The sequence below is a fragment of the Anas acuta genome, chromosome 3, assembly GCF_963932015.1.
Source record: "Anas acuta chromosome 3, bAnaAcu1.1, whole genome shotgun sequence".
Lineage (NCBI taxonomy): Eukaryota > Metazoa > Chordata > Aves > Anseriformes > Anatidae > Anas > Anas acuta.
The window spans coordinates 48,659,788-48,665,787 of NC_088981.1; positions in this window are offsets into that span (position 1 = coordinate 48,659,788).

Consider the following 6,000-nt stretch of genomic DNA (forward strand, 5'->3'; position numbering starts at 1 on the left):
GTGCAGCCCAGATCATGGACATGGACATGAATGCAGGCTTCATGTCCCAAGCAGGCTTCAGCTCCAGCATTAGTATAGGTATGGATGTGGCAGCATGGGCTGTGGCATAGGAATGGTTCAGCACCCAGCAGCTAAAGCCACATCTGCTGCTGCTGACTTGTGGTGACTGTCTAAGAGAGCTGGCTTCCACACAGGCTGCAATCTCAGCTTCAGATCCAAGTGAAAACACAGCAGCCTTTCACTAAATTACAGTGACATTTCCCTTATTAATGCATGAGAAAGTAAGACCGCTGCATTAAATGCTGCTAAAGGAGTTTCTGAACACTTATGCTAATGGAGTTTATCGCTCATCACAACATTGTTTAAAAGATTTTAGACCCTTGTCCAGCAAACATTTTTCATCAGTTTAAACCTGCAAAAAGTACAAGGATTACTTATACGTGTAAGCCAAAGCACCTATATCACGTCAAGATGAAAGGAAAATTAAACAGTAATCATGTAATGCTTTTGAATTGAAGCACACAATTCTGTTGGAGACCAGTAGCAGAGAGAAAAAGAGGCTGAAAGAGAGCCAGGTAATACCTTCTAGTCACATAAAACTCCTGTTAACCACCCCCTTCCTTGCAGGTTGTCCTCTTTCAGCATTAGTTTATGCACAGGTGGTAGAAGCACAGACAGCTGCCTCACATAAAATGAACTTTATGCTCATTTTTAATTATAATGCTGAAAAAGAAGACAATGTAGAATATATACTTGTTACGAGCAATTCACTAGTAGTCAATAATTTATTCGCTGAACTTTTTATTTTCTTCTATTGATCAGTGTCTGTCTGCACAGTGTCAGACAATGTATTCGTTACTTACTTCCATTTATATGTTTTGATAACTTTCCCAGAAGAAAGAATTTGATTTAATAACGAGATGGTTCAGGCCCATGTTCATGAGGCTGTTTGGGGTATTCAGCCCATTCAGCTTCTACATACTTTTAAAAAGAAAAATCATCAGATGAAACTGAAAAGTTAAGTGTTCAAGTTGAGTGAAACTACCAGCTGAATGTCAGCACAGCCTGGATTCTTGTGAGCCCAGCCAGCAGGCTCATTTAGGCAGAGATGAAAGAAGAGGCAATCGTGTCATTCAAGAATGTGGGCACATGGACATGGAGCAGCTAAGGACTTTCAGGCAGCCCTAGAGCTGGTGCTTCTTGCTTTTTGAGTTGTTTGTTTCTGAAACTATGCCTTTTCTCTGCCTTTCTGTTTACAGAAATCCTGATGTTTGACTCGGGGTCAAAATGCTCAGCACTACTTCTGTTGTGCTCCATTCGGCATCTCCTCTTTCACACAAAGCCACGTCAAGGCAGCTTGGCTTCCAGCCCTGCAGCACCTAATAGCACGACCTGAGGTGTCCCCATGTCCCCCTGGTAGACGCCACAAGGCCTGCTCATGCCATGTGGGCACACCTTGGTCCAGAGTGCAAGCCCTGACAAAATGGCTTCCAGGGCCTCAGGCTGGGTACCTGGTGTCCCACCAAAATGGTGAAGGCTGAGCAGAATGCACAATGCAGAGCAGCCTGGGCACAGCAGTTGGGAAGGACCATGGCTTCATTCGGGACAATGGGTTTATGGTCAGCATGGGCTGGCAGACGAGGAAGGAACTCAGTGCCGGCCTGCTGCCTGCCCGCTGAGCGTCGCAGGCCTGAATCACCCAGCAGCGGCCAAACCTAGGGCCATGGTGGCTTGCAGCTGTACCCTGATGCTCCCCTCGCGCTCCTCCAGTATCTTAGGACCAAGCAGAACATCTCCATCAGCTCTTTTTTTTTCTTTTTTTCTTTTTCTTTTTTTTTTTTTTTTACTCCAGGGAGGAAAACAAAACAAAACAAAACAAAAAAGAAAAGAAAGAAAAGAAAAGATCAAAAACGTGTGTCACTGTAGCTGATCTGAAGAAATTCCAATTTTTTGTTTTGACATAGAAACTGAAAAATTAGTAATTCCCGTAGGCCTAATCCAAACTCCAGTCATGTGTCTAAAATAACAACCCTGCCTTCAGAATATTTCCAGAAGTTCATTACATTCGTCTATTTATTCTAAGATTCTTTCATTCAGTCATTTTTCTCGCTTTTTTATCAGCCTGCCTAAGTAGGAATGTCTTGGTTATTGCTACAGCTGCCTCCAACCTCTGATTCTGCTTCTCCTTCCAGCACTCTGTCTACACAGAGACTAATTACCCAACACGAGAGTGGGTGGCAGTAGGAGATCACAGCTCCTCTCCATTAAACAACTTCAGTGTCTAGAATGAATGAATGTTTTCCTTTGAGTGTTTGGATGTGGAGATAGCACGGCATTACTCTAAAATGTGATATTTTCAGGGTAGTTAGAATATGATGACATGATTCCTCATTCCTCATCTCTTGGCGATTTTCTTTATAAGATTGGTTGATGTAATTCGACCATATAGGGTTGTAATCTTTGCTATTTCACCAGACACCTTTCAGCACTGCAACTAGTCAGCAGTAAAATAGCAGAATACAAGTTCTGCTTCTGAAAGTCTTTGAAAAAATTTATGTTTAAAGCCTCAAGAACAAGTTCCCTTTGCTCTGGCATGGTTTCACAAAACCTGAGCACAGCTCTGGGACTGACAGCTCAATCAAAAGTGAGGTGGGTAAATGCAGCAAGCCCTACAGTTTGTCAAACCTGGGTGCTGTTGACTGCCTGGAGCACACAGATATGGGACCTCTGCCAGTGTGATGTCTGGACATGAATGCTCACGTCCTGGGGGCTGTCAGGAGAAAGACTAACTGACTTGAAATTCAATGGCGGGCACCATGAAAGAAGCAGACTTGGCTAACTAGATTCAAGACCATTTCAACTGCTGAAGCTCACAGTCAGCACAAAGAAGTATTGAATCCTGAAAGCTTCACCTTGGCAAGCATCAGTCTAACAAAAAGCGTGTCAGCTTGGCCACTCTTACAGTGGGTTCTTCCAAACTAAACATCATTGTGGCTGCTGCTAAAAGAGGAAAAAAATGCCTCATCCTGCTGCACTGAGTCCTATGCAACAGAAGATCATTTCACTGGAAAGGCACACGGAGTTTCAAAGCTGCAGTTTCTACATGGCTTTTGTGTCTTCACATTGCAGCTGGTGGTAACATCAAGACACCACTCTGAAGAAAAGTCTCAAGTGGAGATAGAGTTTGGGGCTCCATACAAAACCCTGACTTATGCTACTTTGCCAAAATAAATTGATTTCCAGCATGGCTCCAAGGGGAAGAGGGCATCTTAGAGGCACGGATGGGCTGGCTAAAGGATGGATAACTTATGTCTTCTAGACCTCTGTTTTCACACTCCTCTCCCTAAGTCCTACAGCAGGACCTACAGTGCTCTGACAGAAACTGGGAGCACTGAGGGCACAAGAGAGGCTGCCCATACTCACTGCTCTTCTCTGCTTGGTGAGAAGGCAGGAGCCAGCCCGGAGATGGGGAGTCCCACTCCTGAGAGGAAAGGGCTTTCTCCAGGCTTGGTACTCATGGGGATTTTTCTCTCCACCTGTCCAAGCTTGTACTCATATGGATTGTGTGATCAAAGTCTCAGAGGATTTATCTCCCAACTCTAATAAATGTCTGCAGGATTTGTATAAATTCTGCTGATTTAGAGACTTTCCAATGCTCATTTTCCCTAACTGTTCCTCTCCACCCCACCAGGGAACGAGCAACAAGCCCACCTATGATAGGCACCCTCCAAATAACTCATTTTCCTGAAAACTCAGGAGTACGAAAGCAAACCTTTTTTTTTTTTTTTTTTTTTTTACAGCAGTACAGCAGTAGAGCGCACTCCTCTGAAGACCTTCTGTCAAAAAATTTGAGCTATTATTTTGTTTCTTTATTTGGCAAGAAAACACCACAATTGATCAATGGCTTGGGGTTACTTTTTCCTTAATGACTGTAACTGCTTTGCTCTTGCAGTGTTTTTTTAGGGATATTGTTTACTTCAGCTTCAACCCCACTCAAAACACTTGGAATTCAAATAAACTGCATTGCATTGCATTTTCTGGCAGGCACCCAGTGCAATGAATTTCTAACTAGTGTTTGATTTTGTCAGTTACAAGGCAGAGAGGCATCTCACTAGTCAAGACTAATTCTTCCAGTTGCTACACAGCATGACCCCATGAATTTGCTGCCAGTCACATTACTGAAGTCACATTATCACTCAGTAATAGAACCCCTAAAAAATACAGTAAAGCATACGTAGTGATTTTCTGACTTAGGAGGCTTTGAACCTGCAGTATTTAATACCTGGAATTAATTGTGGGTGTATCTACTGACATCTAGAAGAAAGATAAAAGATTTTCAAGCTTCAGGGTGACTCACAATGAATTAAAACATTTGGAGCGATTTGTGGTTGTGGATCTTAAAGACATAACTGCAAAACATGTCAACCAGACATGACTTTTAATTAATTACATAGACAAGAAGAACAAATTAACTTTTACTAGCTTAAGAGATCTTCCTCAAAACATTTCCCCCCCAAAATAAATAAATAAATAAATAAATAAATAAATAAATAAATAAATAAAATACTGATGCTGTATATATTTTCAATTCAAGATTTTCTGAAGAGCTTTGCAACTTGCTAAACATATAATGAACATAAAAGAAAAATTAGGAGTCAGACCAATTGAATGCCCCAAGCCATGCACAGCACAGGATGTTTAATACTAGTTTTAAGGGGGATGCTGACCAACTCCCACTTCCATGATGTTTTCACGTAGGACTTAGCCAGAGTACCCCTGATTCTTCACACACTGCAGACAAGTCTCCTGCAGTACTCAGATGCTTGTGCTTCCCTTTCCTCTTCAGAAAGAGCCCACCCCAGCACACACCATGGAGCCTGATTGCCTAAATCTTTGTGTCAGCCTGGAGACTGGAAACAATGCTTCTGTTGCATAAGCCAACCCCCAAAACATTGACGGGGTGGGCCTGATTTCTTCATGAATGAGTCTTCCTGTCACCAGGGCCATGAGGAAGGCCAGATCCTCAACACAAGCCCCAGCTACCACCCTACAATAGCTGGTTATTTCTGCTAACATGCTTGCCAGCCAGCACTGCTGGTGTTCAGCTGTTACAACTCATTACCAAGGAAAGTTTCCCTGTCCATGCGGTTGCCATTACCACCAGATCCACATCTGGGAGGGCAGTGTGCCCTACAGGCACAGCTGGGGCATTTTGATGGGGCTGGAGGGCACTGCCACAGGCTCCAGCTCTGCCTGTGACCCAGGGAGAAGGGGGATGCTTGGCTGACATGTGAGGTTCCCTGAGCTGAGTGGGGATAACTCTGCTGCTACTGCCTTCAGAGAAAGATGTTTCTAACAAGAAAAGGCTCTGCATACTTTAAGTGTTAATTTGGAAACATGGCACTGGGCCACCCTGGCACAGCTCTTCTGCAGTATTTGTTTCATTTGGGGTGCTTTATCCTTCAGCTTTGCATGGATGAAATTCTTTCTCTGCTTCAGGGACAAGGTATTTTACTGAGACACCTGACCTGGGAATGTGGATTATGGGCTATCGGTATCCAGGTGCCATAAAGGGAGCTGGACTTACCCTGGCAGCAGGAGGACCCATCTTATGCTTCTCCCTGCTCCATCCTGGTATTACTGTCCCCTGATAACTCTTTGATGACCTCTTTGGACTTTGACTATCCCAAACATCATAACCTTGGAACCACATCCTCAGCAACTCTCACCTCCACATTGATTACCCTCATGATTATCTGGCAACTATACCCTTTTCCCTTGATTTGCCCTTAAGCTGTGATCTATGTTTCAGACTCATTGAAAAAGATCTTGCCTTTTCCATGGACTACTCTGTTGTTGGTCTACTTGACTGTGATGATGATAGACACTTTAGCACTGCTCTCTGTGTCTGGCAGGTCAATACCAGCTTCTTCTAAGTCCCCTCAGTGTCCCCTACTTGAATGTCATCTTTCACTTGCTCCTTCCTCTAGACAAAACTGT